Source organism: Oncorhynchus mykiss, chromosome 5 (assembly GCF_013265735.2).
Source record: "Oncorhynchus mykiss isolate Arlee chromosome 5, USDA_OmykA_1.1, whole genome shotgun sequence".
Classification (NCBI taxonomy): Eukaryota; Metazoa; Chordata; class Actinopteri; order Salmoniformes; family Salmonidae; genus Oncorhynchus; species Oncorhynchus mykiss.
This window is the reverse complement of record NC_048569.1, coordinates 22,399,684-22,419,317: the sequence shown is the minus strand read 5'-3', so window position 1 is coordinate 22,419,317 and position 19,634 is coordinate 22,399,684. Positions and strand designations below refer to the sequence as shown.

The 19,634-nt window shown below is 41.9% G+C and overlaps 1 protein-coding gene across 1 annotated transcript in view; it reads left to right on the top strand.

Annotated features, from left to right (window-relative positions):
- LOC110522825 (GDNF family receptor alpha-2-like) overlaps nt 1-19,634 on the top strand; it is a 79,307-nt gene that overhangs the window by 20,237 nt on the left and 39,436 nt on the right. The window lies entirely within an intron of this gene.

Genomic DNA, 19,634 nt, shown 5'->3' with positions numbered 1-19,634 from the left:
ACAGAGACAGAGAGATTAAGGGAGGTAGGAAAAGACAAAGAGAGATGGGAGAATAGGAGAGGGATAGACAGATAAAAAGAGAGGGATGGAGGCAACAAGAGGGAGAAGAATGCAGAGCAAGAGAGAGACAGACGGGGAGGGAGGGAGAGAGGGAGGGTGAGATAAGAGGATGATATAGAGAAGTGTTAAATAGCATGTGCAGAAGAAAGAGGAAGAAAAAGGAGTAGAACATTAAAGTATGTCTTAGACAAGACTGTTACCAATCGATTGGAGGGAAAGGCAGAGCGTGACAGAGAGAGTGTGTGTGTGTGTGTGTGTGTGTGTGTGACGAAGGACATTTTAGCAGACAACGGAGAAACAATCACCAACAAACACACTTATTTTTCCAAAACACTGAGACACATCAATATAGACAGCTCTGACTCAAATGTGTGTGTAAAATAGAGGGAGATAAATAGGGTGTGTGTGTGTGTGTGTGTGTGTGTGTGTGTGTGTGTGTGTGTGTGTGTGTGTGTGTGTGTGTGTGTGTGTGTGTGTGTGTGTGTGTATGCATGCATGCATGCTGTATTTCTCAGAAGACAGCTGCTTTGTTACAGATAGAGTGAGTTCAACTGTGGGATGCTTTAACTGTTTTTGCTGTTGGACAGATAGTTGGATTGATCTGTGAGACAACCCTTTGTTATCAAGGTACAACTCCCTGTCATAATAGTGACATAACAGACATCATAAACAGTTATAACCTCTCATATCAGAAGAAGAGAGAAGATAAGAAGGCAAAGAGAGCCGAACAGAGGAACAGTAGAGAGGAGAGGACAAAAGGAGAAAAGGGGAGAGAGAAGGAAAGCAGAGGAGACAAAGAGGGGGTGGAGAGGAACAGAGAGGAGGATGAGAGAGAATGAGAAAAGGAGGAAGGAAGAGGGGATATAGTTACCTTTAGCTGTTCTGGCAGATAAGCTGCAATTACCAGCTTAGTCATACATCACAGTTTCAAATCAAATCATCACATTTTATTCATCACATGCTTTGTAAACAACAGGTGTAGACTAACAGTGAAATTCTTACTTACGGGCCCTTCCCAACAATGCAGAGAGAAAGAAAGTAGAGAAATAATAGAAAAGTAATAACACGTAATAGGAAATACACAATGAGCAATGATACCTTGGCTATATCTTTGTGCACAGGGTCATTGTCATGCTGAACCAGGAAAGGGCCTTCCCCAAGGTTGGAAGCACAGAATAGTCTAGAAAGTCATTGTATGCTGTAGCGTTAAGATTTCCCTTCACTGGAACTAAGGGGCCTAGCTTGAACCATCAAAAACAGTCCCAGACCATTATTACTCCTCCACCAAACTTTACAATTGCCACTATGCATTGGGGCAGGTAGCGCTGTACTGGCATCCACCACACCCAGATTCATCCGTCGGACTGCCAGATAGTGAAGCGTGATTCATCACTCCAGAGAATGCGTTTCCACGGTTGCAAGCTATACACGACTTCAGCCGACGCTATGCATTGAGCATGGTGATCTTAGGCTTGTGTGTGGCTGCTCGGCCATAGAAACCCATTTCATGAAGCTCCCGGTGAACAGTTCTTGTGTTACGTTACTTCCAGAGGCAGTTTGGAACTCGGTCGTGAGTGTCTCTGAGCTACCACTTTGCGGCTTTGTTGCTCCTAGACATTTCCAGATCATAATAACATCACTTACAGTTTACCGGAGAAGCTCTAGCAGACCAGAAATGTCACAAAATGACTTGTTGGAAAAGTGGCATCCCAGTATGGTGCCAGGTTGAAAGTCATTGAGCACTTCAGGAAGGCCATTCTACTGCCAATGTTTGTCTATTGAGATTGCATGTCTGTGTGCTCAATTTGATATACCTTTCCGCAATGGTAGTGGCTGAACTAACCGAATCCACTAATTTGAAGGGGTGTCCACATACTTTTGTATATATAGTGTATGTACTGTACCTATAACTAGGAATAAAGGGAATAGGCAACAGGATAAGTAATAAACTGTAGCAGCAGCGTGTGTGATGAGTAGGGCTGTTGTGCCGCGCCCTCAGAGCATGCGCAGACAAGCTGGCTGGTGTGTTTACGGACATATTCAATCACACCTTATCCCAGTCTGCTGTTCCCACATGCTTCAAGAGGGCCACCATTGTTCCTGTTCCCAAGAAAGCTAAGGTAACTGAGCTAAACGACTCGACCCAGGGTCTTGACTTCCTGATGGGCCGCCCCCAGGTGGTGAGGGTAGGTAACAAAATCTCCACCCCGCTGATCCTCAACACTGGGGCCCCACAAGGGTGCGTTCTGAGCCCTCTCCTGTACTCCCTGTTCACCAACGACTGCATGGCCACGCACGCCTCCAACTCAATCATCAAGTTTGCGGACGACACAACAGTGGTAGGCTTGATTCAGGAGGCTGAAGAAATTCGGCTTGTCACCAAAAGCACTCACAAACTTCTACAGATGCACAATCGAGAGCATCCTGTCAGGCTGTATCACCGCCTGGTACAGCAACTGCTCCTCCCACAACCGTAAGGCTCTCCAGAGGGTAGTGAGGTCTGCACAATGCATCACCTGGTGCAAACTACCTGCCCTCCAGGACACCTACACCACCCGATGTCACAGGAAGGCCATAAAGATCATCAAGGACAACAACCACCCGAGCCACTGCCTGTTCACCCCGCTATCATCCAAAAGGTGAGGTCAGTACAGGTGCATCAAAGCTGGGACCGAGAGACTGAAAAACAGCTTCTATCTCAAGTCCATCAGACTGTTAAACAGCCACCACTAACATTGAGTGGCTGCTGCCAACACACTGACTCAACTCCAGCCACTTTGATAATGGGAATTGATGGGAATTGATGTAAAATATATCACTAGCCACTTTAAACAATGCTACTTAATATAATGTTTACGTACCCTACATTATTCATCTCATATGTATATATGTATTCTGTACTCTTTATCATCTACTGCATCTTTATGTAATACAGTGCCTTGCGAAAGTATTCGGCCCCCTTGAACTTTGCGACCTTTTGCCACATTTCAGGCTTCAAACATAAAGATATAAAACTGTATTTTTTTGTGAAGAATCAACAACAAGTGGGACACAATCATGAAGTGGAACGACATTTATTGGATATTTCAAACTTTTTTAACAAATCAAAAACTGAAAAATTGGGCGTGTAAAATGTTTCAGCCCCTTTACTTTCAGTGCAGCAAACTCTCTCCAGAAGTTCAGTGAGGATCTCTGAATGATCCAATGCTGACCTAAATGACTAATGATGATAAATACAATCCACCTGTGTGTAATCAAGTCTCCGTATAAATGCATCTGCACTGTGATAGTCTCAGAGGTCCGTTAAAAGCGCAGAGAGCATCATGAAGAACAAGGAACACACCAGGCAGGTCCGAGATACTGTTGTGAAGAAGTTTAAAGCCGGATTTGGATACAAAAAGATTTCCCAAGCTTTAAACATCCCAAGGAGCACTGTGCAAGCGATAATATTGAAATGGAAGGAGTATCAGACCACTGCAAATCTACCAAGACCTGGCCGCCCCTCTAAACTTTCAGCTCATACAAGGAGAAGACTGATCAGAGATGCAGCCAAGAGGCCCATGATCACTCTGGATGAACTGCATAGATCTACAGCTGAGGTGGGAGACTCTGTCCATAGGACAACAATCAGTCGTATATTGCACAAATCTGGCCTTTATGGAAGAGTGGCAAGAAGAAAGCAATTTCTTAAAGATATCCATAAAAAGTGTTAAAGTTTGCCACAAGCCACCTGGGAGACACACCAAACATGTGGAAGAAGGTGACCTGGTCAGATGAAACCAAAAATTGAACTTTTTGGCAGCAATGCAAGACGTTATGTTTGGCGTAAAAGCAACACAGCTCATCACCCTGAACACACCATGCCCACTGTCAAACATGGTGGTGGCAGCATCATGGTTTGGGCCTGCTTTTCTTCAGCAGGGACAGGGAAGATGGTTAAAATTGTTGGGAAGATGGATGGAGCCAAATACAGGACCATTCTGGAAGAAAACCTGATGGAGTCTGCAAAAGACCTGAGTCTGGGACGGAGATTTGTCTTCCAACAAGACAATGATCCAAAACATAAAGCAAAATCTACAATGGAATGGTTCAAAAATAAACATATTCAGGTGTTAGAATGGCCAAGTCAAAGTCCATGACCTGAATCCAATCGAGAATCTGTGGAAAGAACTGAAAACTGCTGTTCACAAATGCTCTCCATCCAACCTCACTGAGCTCGAGCTGTTTTGCAAGGAGGAATGGGAAAAAATGTCAGTCTCTCGATGTGCAAAACTGATAGAGACATACCCCAAGCGACTTACAGCTGTAATCGCAGCAAAAGGTGGCGCTACAAAGTATTAACTTAAGGGGGCTGAATAATTTTGCACGCCCAATTTTTCAGTTTTTGATTTGTTAAAAAAGTTTGAAATATCCAATAAATGTCGTTCCACTTCATGATTGTGTCCCACTTGTTGTTGATTCTTCACAAAAAAATACAGTTTTATATCTTTATGTTTGAAGCCTGAAATGTGGCAAAAGGTTGCAAAGTTCAAGGGGGCCGAATACTTTCGCAAAGCACTGTAATTGTCTATTCTAAATAAAAACAAATTTTACACATATATTATTTAGTATATGTAAAGACAAGATTAAATCAAGAAACGTCTGATGGGTGACAATATTAGCCTATCACTTATATGAATTATATATTATCTAATCATAGTTGGACACCTCATTTAGTCTAGCCCATAGGCCTATATGTTTTAATAAGGTTTGTATCGCAAATTAAAGTGTCCAAATAACTTCTTAAAATTAAGCACATTAATCCACTTTACAAGTGGTGTAGAGTCTAACTGGCATACATAAGCAGCGAGTGAGTTTCAAGTTTGGGGATGTTAATTTGCACCACAAAAATACACCTTGATAATAAAATCATAATTGCATTTGCAGTCACTTTTGATGATGGTGTTTTCAGCTAATGGAACATTCTCGCTTATAGCCTACTAGCATGTGCGCATTGCAACACTTATAATGTGAAGAAATAGCCTAATCAACAATTTAAGCTAAACATTCTGATCTGTTGCATCAGCCACATTGTGTAAAAATTTTTTTTTTTAAAGTATGCTAATGGTTGTATTAATTTAGGATCTTTCACATTCCAAAACTGTCCCAGACTATGTTTGGAACATTTATTTCTCACATAGAGTAGAATAGGTCAACCTTCTATGGGGGATAGTAGATGGACATAGGCTAGTGCTTTTGCTGTTTGTTAGGCCTACTCATCTTGTTGGCTGATGAAAAGTAAATGTGGACAGTTCTTCCAATATCTTCAATATGCACCTCAGAATTGGATAAAGATGACTTAGGTGGCTGGAGACTTTGACAATTGTTAGGGGCTTCCTCTGACACCGCCTGGTATAGATGTCCTGGATGGCAGGGAGCTCGGCCCTAGTGATGTACTGGGCTGTATGCACTACCCTCTGTAGCGCCTTGCGGTCGCATGCCAAGCAGTTGCCATACAAAGCAGTGACGCAGCCAGTCAAGATGCCTTCAGTGGTGCAGCTGTAGAACTTTTTGAGGATCTGATGCCCATGCCAAATCTTTTCAGCCTCCTGAGAGGGAAGAGAGACTGCCGTGCCCTTTTTACAACTGTTGGTATGTGTGGATCATGATAGATCCTTAGTGATGTGGACACAGAGGAACCTGAAGTTCTCAACCCGCTCCACTACAGCCCGGTCGATGTGATTGGGGGCTTGCTCGGCCCTCCATCTCCTGTAGTTTACCCTCCTGTATGTGGGTTTGTGTGTGTGTGTGTGTGTGTGTGTGTGTGTGTGTGTGTGTGTGTGTGTGTGTGTGTGTGTGTGTGTGTGTGTGTGTGTGTGTGTGTGTGTGTGTGTGTGTGTGTGTGTGTGTGCATGTGTGTGTGCTTGCATGTGTAATTGCATGCATGTGTGGGTTTGTGCATGCCTGTTGTGCTACCCAGCTACGTGCGCATTGTACCTTCTGAGTACAAGGGACTCTAGACATCGATCATTATTATCTAATATCTGATGGGGTTTGAATACATTCCATGTTCAGCTGTGTTTTATCAGTCTGGTTCTAACAAGGTTCGTCTTTCATCTGACACATCATAGGTCTGTCTGTACAGTATACTGTAGGTCTGTCTCTACCATTACAAGCGTTGGTTTTCCCATCGGACGTTAGCATGTTAGCACGTTTGGCACACTGATTGGTGTCACCTCGTTAGTCAGTATGCGTTACAACTGTGCTGGTTTGTCATCTCGTTAGTCAGAAGGTGTTTCACCAGGTGATATTTAAGAGCAGCTGGCCCAGTGCTCCAGTTGTCTTGATTGCTCCAGTTGTCTGGATTGTTAACACCTTTAGTTGGCTCTCCCTATTTCTTCGTTTTGCTCCACTTTATCGTTTGCTTCCTGTCTTAAAGTTTGTTGTGGGTTTTTATTTTGTTTGCCTCTTCTTGGGCAAATTTAGTGGGTTTCATGGTGGGTATCTTTTTGGTTCTAGTTGATGTTGCTAGTCAACTTTCAGAGGACAACCCCATGAGTGTCTTTCAGAAGCCCTCCTAGAATCCCAGCTGTTTTGTTTTGGTTGTTGTCAGTGACTATTTGTTAGTTCCAAAGAAAGCAATTGTTTCTTGGTTTCTTGATGGGGAACTTAAAAGTACAGTATACTGTCTATCCTGTCTGTATAGTATGTCTCTTGCTCTGTTCTGTCCAGCTTCATCTATACATCTGTAATTCTCCATATTGTTCTCTTTCATATTCTGTCCATCTCTCTAACTCTATGGATGCGTGTGTGTGTATGTGGCTGTGGTCAGGCTAGCCAGCTGTGTCTACCCTGCTTTCAGGCAACTCTATTGATCTCTCTTCTTTTCCCCCTCCTTGTCAAATCCCTTCTCTCTTTTTCCTCTCTTCACTTCTCTAGTTCCCCCCTCTCACCGTCTCCTCTTCCCTCACTCCCCCCCTCTCTCTAGCCTTGTTAGATCATGCCTCGATACGATGTATGTGTGTGTGTGTGTGTGTGTGTGTGTGTGTGTGTGTGTGTGTGTGTGTGTGGAGGGGGGTAAGTTGAGAGGATGCCTGACTGCAGCACTTAAATAAAACATATGTGTAAGAAACCGTCTATGTGTGTAAGTGTGTGTATACGGATAGTGTATGAGTGTATACGTGTTTGTGTGAGTGTGCGTGTGTACGTGTGTATACGCCTGGTGCACGTGTGTGTGTGTGTGTGTGTGAGTGTTGGTGCATTTGTGTGTATGCATCTAAGTTCATGTGTGTGTATATGTGTGTTTGTGTCTGTGTGTGCTTGGGGGCAAGGCTTTGTGTGTAGATGCTGTAAAGGCTGTGTGAGAGAGAGATAACAGCCGACCTAGGGCAACACTCTAATTGGCCCATGCACTCACTCCAGATACTTCTTTCCCTCCCTCCCTCCCTCCCTCCCTCCCTCCCTCCCTCCCTCCCTCCCTCCCTCCCTCCCTCCCTCCCTCTCTTCCTCTCTTGGGATCCCTCACTTAGTTTATTACAGGAAAGAGAGGAGAGGGGATGGAGGGAGGTGCAGAGAGCATAGGAGAGGACAGGATAGGGATGGAGAGGCGATGAGAGTAGAGGAGAGGAGGGGAGGAGCAGCCAGGTTGCTCAAGATCCACTTGTAAATCCAACATCCGTCCAGGTACCCAAAACCGGCCACTATGGTCGACAGTGAGAGCTATTACAATTAAGTAGGCTGGGGTTTTGCTAGGACGTTGTGGATGGGGGTGGTGGATGGACGTAAGCCACGAGCTCCGCTTCTGGGGGTTGCGCATTGAATCCCAGTGATAGGCACCCATTTTTTTCTTCTAACCTTATTCCAAACCTTAACCCTTAACTTAACTATTTGAAATGAATGCCTAAACTTAACTGTGGAGTTGTTTGTGTTTTAACCCTTTCCCAAAGGCACAGTGCAGTCAAAAACTAGATTTCCTGTGTTTTATATATACTCACTGGCCAATTTATTAGGTTCACCACCCCATTCACAAAAATGGACCCTGCAGAAAGTGAGTCAAGTGTCTGTGGCTTGCTATATAAAGCAGGCAGACAGGCATCAAGGCATTCAGTTACTGTTCGATTGAACGTTAGAAGGGGCAAAACTAGTGACCTAAGCGACTTTGAGTGTAGTATGATCGTTGATGCCAGGCACGCTTTTGCTCCACTTTTTGGTTACAGTATCTCAGAAACGGCCGCCCTCATGGGCTTTTCATGCACGACGGTGTCTAGGTTTTACCGAGAATGGTGTGACAAGCAAAAAAATATCCTGTGGGTGAAAACAGCTCATTGATGAAAGAGGTCGAAGGAGAATGGCAAGAATCGTGCAAGCCAAAATACGAGCCACAAACAAATAATGGCGCAGTACAACAGTGATGTGTAGAACAGCATCTTGGAAAGCACAACTTGTAGATCCTTGTCATGGATGAGCTATTGCAGCAGACAACCACACCAGATTCCACTCCTATCAGCTAAAAACAAGAAGAAGCGACTCCAGTGGGCACACGATCACCAAAATTGCCTGGAACATGACAGCGAGTTCAGTTTTCTTAAGTGGCCTGCACAGTCCCCAGACCTCATCCCAATACAGCATCTGATGCCCTTTTAGTGTGAGAGCTGTGCCAGCCTGTTTTGGCGGGATGGAGTTTACGTCTGCCTAGTTAATATACCAATAAGAAACAGTGCTCCAAACCTCTCTGCCAACAACAGCTAGTTTTCAGTTTCCCCCTCTCCACTCAGACTACTCCGAGATCGTCCTTTTTCTTGAGAAATTGCTATCTTCTAAGAAGCTATTTTTGTTTCTTTTTGACCATTTGAAATGAAAACCATCACAGTTAGGTACTTAATTCTTATCCATAAATGATTTGATATTGAGATAAAAACAGCTACATTGGGCCTTTGACTCTAAACTTAAACATTCTGAATTAATGCATAAACATAACCAGCTGCGAGGCATCGACAACAACAGCGGTACAACCCAGGGTGCAGCTGCAGCAGGAGTGTCACGACTTCCTTCTCCTTGTTCGGGCGGAGTTTGGTGGTCGACGTCACCGGCTTTCTAGCCATCGCCGATCCACTTTTCATTTCCACTTTTCACTTTGTTTTCTACACACCTGGTTTCTATTCCCCAATTACATGTTCATTATTTGACCCTCTGTTTCCCCCATGTTGGTGTGCGTGTTTGTTTATTATGTTCAGGTTGTATCTTGATGGCAGGTATTGTTTCCCGGGTTCGTTATTATGCCCGTTATTTACGAGTGACCGGTATTTTCACACACCTTTAGTATTTGTTTTATACTGGTGCAGTTCGTGGAATAAACTACCATGTACACTCATCTCTGCTCTCCTGCGCCTGATTCCATGCACCAGTTACCCACAGCATGACAAGGAGGAGCAATAGAATTTAGACTTTTGGAAAAATGAGTTTACATAGCTGGCCATAAATGGATGTTATATTTTACAATATGGGTTATGCAGTCATCATCTAACCCATTGCTTTCTACTTCAATACATAAAAAAAAGTGTGTCAGATTTCCAGTCATTACAATTATTTTATACCCCTTGATCTTCAAGAATAGGACTTGGAAATATGAAAATATAGATTTGTCAAATTATTTTACCTGAAAGTAACCCAAAAATGAAGGATTTCTTAGCCTACTCTGTTATTTATGAATTTGTTGTCATGGAGGACTGAATGGGTTCATTGCTTCGAGATTACAAATAAATGCTGCCCTCATTGAGTGGCATTTCTTTTAGTACCAATGAAAAGTGCTTTTTGCGTGTGGAAAATGAATGCAATAGGCCTATTGTTTACGTGTTTTGTTGGTGACACTTTAATATCTCGATAATTGCTTTATTCAGCACAAATTAGATTGAGCAATAAAAACCTCACATGTGGTCTTAACCTTTTACTGCATTTTGCTAAATCAAATCAAATCAAATGTTATTTGTCACATAAACATGGTTAGCAGATGTTAATGCGAGTGTAGCGAAATGCTTGTGCTTCTAGTTCCGACAATACAGTAATAACCAACGAGTAATCTAACCTAACAATTCCACAATTAGTACCATATACACACAAGTGTAAAGGGATAAAGAATATGTACATAAAGATATATGAATGAGTGATGGTACAGAACAGCATAGGCAAGATGCAGTAGATGGTTTCGAGTACAGTATAGACATATGAGATGAGTAATATAGGGTATGTAAACAATGTGGCATAGTTTAAAGTGGCTAGTGATACATGTATTACATAAAGATGCAGTAGATGATATAGAATACAGTAAATACATATACATACGAGATGAGTAATGTAGGGTATGTAAACATTATACTAAGTAGCATTGTGGCTAGTGGCTAGTGATACATTTTTACATCAATTTCCATCAATTTCCATTATTAAAGTGGCTGGAGTTGAGTCAGTGTGTTGGCAGCAGCCACTCAATGTTAGTGGTGGCTGTTTAACAGTCTGATGGCCTTGAGTTAGAAGCTGCTTTTCAGTCTCTCGGTCCCTGCTTTGATGCACCTGTACTGACCTCGCCTTCTGGATGATAGCGAGGTGAACAGGCAGTGGCTTGGGTGGTTGTTTTCCTTGATGATCTTTATGGCCTTCCTGTGACATCGGGTGGTGTAGGTGTCCTGGAGGGCAGGTAGTTTGCCCCCGGTGATGCGTTGTGCAGACCTCACTACCCTCTGGAGAGCCTTACAGTTGTGGGCGGAGCAGTTGCCGTACCAGGCGGTGATACAGCCCGACAGGATACTCTTGATTGTTCATCTGTAGAAGTTTGTGAGTGCTTTTGGTGTTAAGCCGAATTTCTTCAGCCTCCTGAGGTTGAAGAGGCGCTGCTGGTCCTTCTTCACGACGCTGTCTGTGTGAGTGGACCAATTCAGTTTGTCTGTGATGTGTACGCCGAGGAAGACTTACTACCCTCTCCACTACTGTTCCATCGATGTGGATAGGGGGGTGTTCCCTCTGCTGTTTCCTGAAGTCCACAATCATCTCCTTAGTTTTGTTGACGTTGAGTGTGAGGTTATTTTCCTGACACCACGCTCCGAGGGCCCTCACCTCCTCCCTGTAGGCCGTCTCGTTGTTGTTGTTGTTGTTTTTTTTCTTTTTTTTCTAGAGGGTGGATCAGCTTAATATTGCAGAAAGAATGTTGCTTCCAATGTAATTGTCTGCATCATTTCCGATTTTGGTAAATATATACAGTGCCTTGCGAAAGTATTCGGCCCCCTTGAACTTTGCGACCTTTTCCCACATTTCAGGCTTCAAACATAAAGATATAAAACTGTATTTTTTTGTGAAGAATCAACAACAAGTGGGACACAATCATGAAGTGGAACGACATTTATTGGATATTTAAACTTTTTTAACAAATCAAAAACTGAAAAATTGGGCGTGCAAAATTATTCAGCCCCCTTAGGTTAATACTTTGTAGCGCCAACTTTTGCTGCGATTACAGCTGTAAGTCGCTTGGGGTATGTCTCTATCAGTTTTGCACATCGAGAGACTGACATTTTTTCCCATTTCTCCTTGCAAAACAGCTCGAGCTCAGTGAGGTTGGATGTAGAGCATTTGTGAACAGCAGTTTTCAGTTCTTTCCACAGATTCTCGATTGGATTCAGGTCTGGACTTTGACTTGGCCATTCTAACACCTGGAGATGTTTATTTTTGAACCATTCCATTGTAGATTTTGCTTTATGTTTTGGATCATTGTCTTGTTGGAAGACAAATCTCCGTCCCAGTCTCAGGTCTTTTGCAGACTCCATCAGGTTTTCTTCCAGAATGGTCCTGTATTTGGCTCCATCCATCTTCCCATCAATTTTAACCATCTTCCCTGTCCCTGCTGAAGAAAAGCAGGCCCAAACCATGACGCTGCCACCACCATGTTTGACAGTGGGGATGGTGTGTTCAGGGTGATGAGCTGTGTTGCTTTTACGCCAAACATAACGTTTTACATTGTTGCCAAAAAGTTCAATTTTTGTTTCATCTGACCAGAGCACCTTCTTCCACATGTTTGGTGTGTCTCCCAGGTGGCTTGTGGCAAACTTTAAACGGCACTTTTTATGGATATCTTTAAGAAATGGCTTTCTTCTTGCCACTCTTCCACAAAGGCCAGATTTGTGCAATATACGACTGATTTTTGTCCTATGGACAGACTCTCCCACCTCAGCTGTAGATCTCTGCAGTTCATCCAGAGTGATCATGGGCCTCTTGGCTGCATCTCTGATCAGTCTTCTCCTTGTATGAGCTGAAAGTTTAGAGGGACGGCCAGGTCTTGGTAGATTTGCAGTGGTCTGATACTCCTTACATTTCAATAGTATCGCTTGCACAGTGCTCCTTGGGATGTTTAAAGCTTGGGAAATATTTTTGTATCCAAATCCGGCTTTAAACAGTATCTCGGACCTGCCTGGTGTGTTCCTTGTTCTTCATGATGCTCTCTGCGCTTTTAACGGACCTCTGAGACTATCACAGTGCAGGTGCATTTATACGGAGACTTGATTACACACAGGTGGATTGTATTTATCATCATTAGTCATTTAGGTCAGCATTGGATCATTCAGAGATCCTCACTGAACTTCTGGAGAGAGTTTGCTGCACTGAAAGTAAAAGGGCTGAATAATTTTGCACGTCCAATTTTTCAGTTTTTGATTTGTTAAAAAAGTTTGAAATATCCAATAAATGTCGTTCCACTTCATGATTGTGTCCCACTTGTTGTTGATTCTTCACAAAAAAATACAGTTTTATATCTTTATGTTTGAAGCCTGAAATGTGGCAAAAGGTTGCAAAGTTCAAGGGGGCCGAATACTTTCGCAAGGCACTGTATATCCATACACACATGCATATATATATACATATATACATACACATACCTATATAGACATACATACTTTTAAAAAAATATACCTTTATTATTATTCCCCCGCAAACCTTACCGCCGATCCCCCAATTGGAGTAAACACTTCTGCTTCTACCTTCAATCCATACATCTTATACACACTCTACAGACACAGTCTACTTTACAATAGTTCTCTCTTGTTTGTTCTTAGTCCTTCATCTATTTCTGATGTCCATACAGTTTGATTTCTATTTGTAACTATGCTTTTTCACAAAAGTTCTGAACCTATATACATTTTACAGATCCCGTATGCTTTACATTGTTTATCTTGTTATTAGTCCCACCCTTCAGCTCCATTCAACCCCTCCCATCTGTCTCTCAACATCATCCATTTCGAATTTCTACTTGCCATATATTTTTCAACTGTGCTGTGATGCTTCACAAAATAATTGAACCTTCCTATTCTCATAGCTTCTACAGATTGTAAATTATAAATAAACATTTTTGCTAAAATAATTATTATATTATTTATTGATTGACTATGGCTTTTCAAATCACCCAGTATTGCTATCTGTAGTGTTAGTTCTAGGCAAATGTTGCAATTCTTCAGCTATTCCTGGACCTGTGACCACGACGTCTCGTCGTTGTTGGTAATCAAGCCTACCACTGTAGTGTCGTCTGCAAACTTGATGATTGAGTTGGAGGTGTGCATGGTCACGCAGTCGAGGGTGAACAGGGAGTACAGGAGAGGGCTCAGAACGCACCCTTGTGGGGCTCCAGTGTTGAGGATCAGCGGGGTGGAGATGTTGTTACCTACCCTCACCACCCAGGGGCGGCCCGTGAGGAAGTCCAGTACCCAGTTGCACAGGGCGGGGTTGAGACCCAGGGTCTCGAGCTTGATGACGAGTTTGGAGGGTACTATGGTGTTAAATGCTGAGCTGTAGTCGAAGAACAGCATTCTCACATAGGTATTCCTCTTGTCCAGATGGGTTAGGGCAGTGTGCAGTGTGGTTGCGATTGCGTCGTCTGTGGACCTATTTGGGCGGTAAGAAAATTGGAGTGGGTCTCGGGTGTCAGGTAGGGTGGAGGTGATATGGTCCTTGACTAGTCTCTCAAAGCACTTCATGATGACGAAAATGAGTGCTACGTGGTGGTCGTTTAGCTCAGTTACCTTAGCTTTCTTGGGGTCACACAGAGTCTTTCTTGGTAGTCTTAAACAAATCTACAATGAAACAAAGTACACACCTCACATACATGGTTATGGGCTTAAAAAAGACACCTGTACCATGTCAGATGTACTGTAGAGTTGAAATGGAATGCAAACTCGTTTTTTGTTTGCATTCCAATATTACATTTTATATGCATCACAGAAGACTGAAATATAGCCAAACTGTTTGACATAGAAACACCGGATTTTCGGCAGGTTTTCTTAAATAACATTTATTAATTATGAAATTATGAAAAATCCACCCATGATGCTACTAGATCATTTGGCTGCAGGAAAGGGATACATTAAACTTGTTTTTGACCGTATGTGGAGAACAATACCACGGAGGAGTTTAAAAGGGAGGAACTCCCTCAAACTTTAATTCCGTAGGCTGGGATCCCCACTATGCTGTTGGAAGAGTGCATTTTTCACTGGTCGCAAAAACAATAATTGATAGGCAGCTTAAACTTCTTCAATTGAACGTTATTGTGTTAAAATACACATATATTGTATATACATTTGTGAAAAGCCATCCACAGCAATCAACATCCATAAGGTTCAAATAGCTAAATGAGAGAGCAGCAGTGTGATTCACATAATTGCGCTATGTATCACCAGTAGGCTACATCGTTGCTGTCTTCCTCACCTTCAAGCATTTATTCAAGATGGATGTATAATCTTTGAATTGAATGAACCATTTGGAAGACAACATAGCCTACAAAAGGCCTATTCCTGCTCTTTTCACACGATCCATCAAAAAGCATTTGTTTGTGTCGTTATAGTGGTCTCTGACTTGTAGTCAGATTCGTTCAGGCGGAACAAACTTGAGCCTTTTTCCAACGCTGATTTGAAAGTCATTGATAAAGCATAAAACAATGTCAAAGAATTGTTTCGCAAACATTCTTTCTGAATTTAAAAGTAATCCTAGAAGTAATCATCTAGTTTTTCTAAAGTATCAGTAATTTGATTCCAATATTCTTGCTGGTAACGTAACGGATTATTGTTACAGTTTTTGTAATCAATTACATGTAAATGATTACGCACAAACACACACACACACACACACACACACACACACACACACACACACACACACACACACACACACACACACACACAGACACTCACACACACACACACACACACACACACACTCACACACACACACACACACACACACACACACACACACACACACACACACACACACACACACACACACACACACACACACATCTGCAATGAATACAGACATCAGTGCACACATCAGTAGTTCTGTGCAGCTGGAAGGTAAAGCTGTAATGAAGTCTTTATTCTCCAGTCATTAAGGCTTGTCTACTACAATCACCCTGAGCTCAGCTCATTTCACACAATCAATACACTATGAGGAGGAGGAGGGGTGTGTGTGTGTGTGTGTGTGTGTGTGTGTGTGTGTGTGTGTCAGAATTGCCCTAGGGGAACAATCATGCTCTATAAGGCTTGAAGGACAGGACACATGTGTTAGTTGTACTTAGTCTACTATGGAAGCTAATATGTCATGTGCTGACTTCACATTACTATTGGAGACACATATCCAACGCCATTCCTGGGGTGAGTTCAACAAGGCTACATGTTGCCAATGTAACAATTTTAGTTGAACGATTTGAATGAACATTCCAAAATGTTACGGTGAAACATCAAACAGCTACTTTTTGTAAGGATTTACTGTTCGTTTTGTAGCGATAATATTCCAACTGAAAATGACTTAGCTATTCCTATGTTTAGAGGCAGTTTAGACCCGAAACAGACACTTACGTGCGCTGCACACTGCCTTCTAACATTAGCAAACGGACGCGGCTAACACAAAACAATTGGAATATGTTAGCTAACATCAGCCAACTTTCACAAACTATTTCCCATGTTTGAACGCACCTCTGCTCTGCTTAACAGCCTGATCACTAGAAATAGACTTTGATTTTGGACATTTGAAAAGGTTCTGAGAACGTCGACATATATGACTTCTTCGGCGCTCACAAAAAACAGATAAATGATTGCCCAGCACTGAGCACAAATTTGTGATGCTCAAAGCTGCTTTGACTACTGAGGCCCCTCAGTTCACAATGCAAGCCGTGAGAAAACTTGGTGATACTTGATGGGAATAGTGCGTCATTTTTTATTATTTTGTTTTAAGCCTTCTCAAACCATAGACTTAATCTTAACCACTCAGAATTAATTCCTTCTGTTTTAACCCTGTAACCAAGTGGGATTAAAAGGATCCGCCCCTTTTTTTCAATTTTTGCCTAAAATGACATACCCAAATCTAACTGCCTGTAGCTCAGGCCCTGAAGCACAAACATGCATATTCTTGGTACCTTTTGAAAGGAAACACTTTGAAGTTTGTAGAAATGTGAAAGGGAAGTTGGAGAATATAACACAATATATCTGGTAAAAGATAATACAAAAACAACAGTTATTTTGTATTTTTTTTGTACCATCATCTTTGAAATGCAAGAAAAAGTCCATGATGTATTATTCCAGCCCAGGCACAATTTAGATTTTGGCCACTAGATGGCAGCAGTGTATGTACAACGTTTTAAACTGATCCAATGAACCATTGCATTTCTGTTGTATCAAACACAGCCCAAATGTGCCTAATTTGTTTATTAAAAACTTTTATGTTCAAAATTGTGCACGCTCCTCAAACAATAGCATGGTATTCTCTCACTGTAATAGCTACTGTAAATTGGACAGTGCAGATAGATTAATATGAATTTAAGCTTTCTGCCAATATCAGATATGTCCCGGGAAATGTTCTTGTTACTTACAACCTCTTGCTAATCGCATTAGCTTATGTTAGCTCAACTGTCCCGTGGACGGGACACCGATCCCGAAGAAGTTTAACCCTGTAACCACAAAATTCGGTCTCAATTACCAATTTCCCTGGGAAATAAATGGACATCGCAGGAGACTGTGTCCTGCACAGAGGCGACAGAGGGAGAGGGGTAAGATTGCCTTTCTCATTGTGGACAAACTTTGTATAGATGGACAGCTATTCCCGAGACAGCTCCATAACACCATGGCTATACTAAATTCTACGGGGACACCAGATTACGGAAGAAATTATGGGGACTGTAAAATATCTGAACAGTATGAAGTTGATATGCACACACACGCACTCAATTACACGCTCACTTACACACATAGACACACACACACACTTGATCTCGCTCTCTTCTCTCCTCTCTTTCTCTCTCTTCTCTCCTTCTCTCTTTTCTCTCTTCTCTCCCTCTCTCCGCCCTCTCTCTATTGTCTAGAACTTTCTATAATTCAACATGGTTCTTGTTTGTCTGTCTACATGTCTATTACGTTTACAACAAGCAATGGGAAGATATCAGAGCAGGGACATTGGGGAATAACATCTTGTACGGGATACATTTGTACTGTAGTGAAGCCGTCTCTATAGTAATGCAATGTCTCTTTCATAATCATGTGATACGTCAATTACTATGGAAATGCTGGGATGTGTTTTTCTATGAATATGATGTTTAATGCACCTTTGACGTTGATTCTATATGGGTTACAATTATCATCTTGAATATGAAGGCTACACTCACTTCATGTTACCCACATAGACTCTGAACCATGCAAATTGGTTGGGTTATTAACTATTTAGACATCACACAGTATAGAAATGTTATTCTGTCAGGTACTCAGCAGGATGATCCGATTTTATTAAAACAAGACTCAGATAGCAAATATAAAGACCCAGTCTATCTAAAAAAGAACTGGAGGCCCCTTACACTTCAATGTTGTGATAAAAAAAATACTAGCAGAATGCATAGCACTCAGAATTTAAAAGGTTTTGTCAGATATTGTTCATCCTGATCAGACAGGTTTTTTACATGGACGATACATTGGAGACAATATATGGCAACTACTAGAAATAATAGAACATCATGAAACATCTAAGAAGCCAGGCCTGGTATTCATAGCAGATTTTGAAAAGGCCTTTAATAAAGTAAGATTGGATTTTACATGGTTTTCAAGAATATTAATAAGAAAAGCTCAACCCTTGTTTAAAAAAGGACTTTTTGCCTTTGTGCAGAAATGAAATTAAAATGAAACCTTGTTTAAAGAATCTCTCTTTTTCAAACAAGCAATGCAGAGCTGGTTACAATTTCATCCCCCAGAAAAGACTAAATAAATATTATGGTTGAACTAATAATGTGCTGGCTGATAAAATACCTGCATTTACGGAAAATATGTTTGAGAAGGGTATTTTGTTTTTAAATAATATTGTAAATTGGATGAGTTACAGAGTTACAAATTATGCCACCAACAAAATGTTGACTATTTGTGGCATTCAACTCCTGCAGATTTTGTTGCGATGATACAGAATCAATAAACTGTTTGTTCCTGTATTGCCGTCAGGTAGCTTGTTTCTGCTCTCAGTTTAGGAATGGCTGAAAAAGAATAGCATTAATCGGAAATTGACGCTAGAAATAGCATTATTGGGAGATTAGAAAGACCTGGTCAGTCAATTACTAATATACTAATACTCTTAGTAAAAGTATTTATCTTCAACTTGCAATCTGTGGATTCGATCAGATAGATAAAAAATTGTATGCATAGTTGAAAGATATTTAAATGGCACGTAGAAATCCAAAGAGGGTGGCCAACAGAGATAGGTGGGATGGGCTGTGGGAAACTGAGGGTTGGAATGTGGAACTGGAGACAAGTGGGAGTGAAGATTGATGGTCAAAGATAAAAGTAAAAAATATAGTCAAAATAAACAAAAAATAAGTTTAACCGACACTTAAAAGGAACATTGTTACATCCAATGCCTGTTTGCCTGAGACTGGTGCCACGCAAGTGTTTGTATGCGCGTACACATGCATACACACAGACACACACAGACATAAATACATGTAAATAGTGCCAGTTGAACCTTGCTGTTTAGATATTTGTTGTTCTTGATGTTGTTTGTTTTTGCATTGTTGTTTTCTGCTCTTGTTTTCTTTTGTTTTTTACTTCTTTCTCTTTTGTTCGTTTTGTTGGTTGTTGGCTCATTGGGTGGGTGGTGGTTTTGTGTGTGGGGGGTGGAGATGGGAGGGGTTGGGGGTGGAGGGGGATGGTTTTTTCAGGGGGGGAGCTATGGGGGTGTCTTGGATGGTTGAGGGGCAGCTCTTGAGGGAAACTGTGGGGGGATCTTGGATGGTTGGTGGCCTGGCAGTTGGGAGCTTGGGCCGGTGGTCGAGAGGTCGCCGGTTCGGGTCCCCGATTCGACTGGGTGGGGGATCTGTCCATGTGCCCTTGTGCGGGGCGCTTGACCCTGGTTGCTCCTGTGGATCGATCTGGATGGGAGTGTCTGGCGGATGACTGAATGTAATGTAAATGTTGAGCGGCTTCACTACAGGTAGATAGTATGTAAAAAAATATATAAAAAAACTGTACTTGACATTCATTCATAATATGTTGAATTCCAAAGGGAAGCTATGAGATCTTGTTGCTATTAGAAGTGTAGGAGGTTGC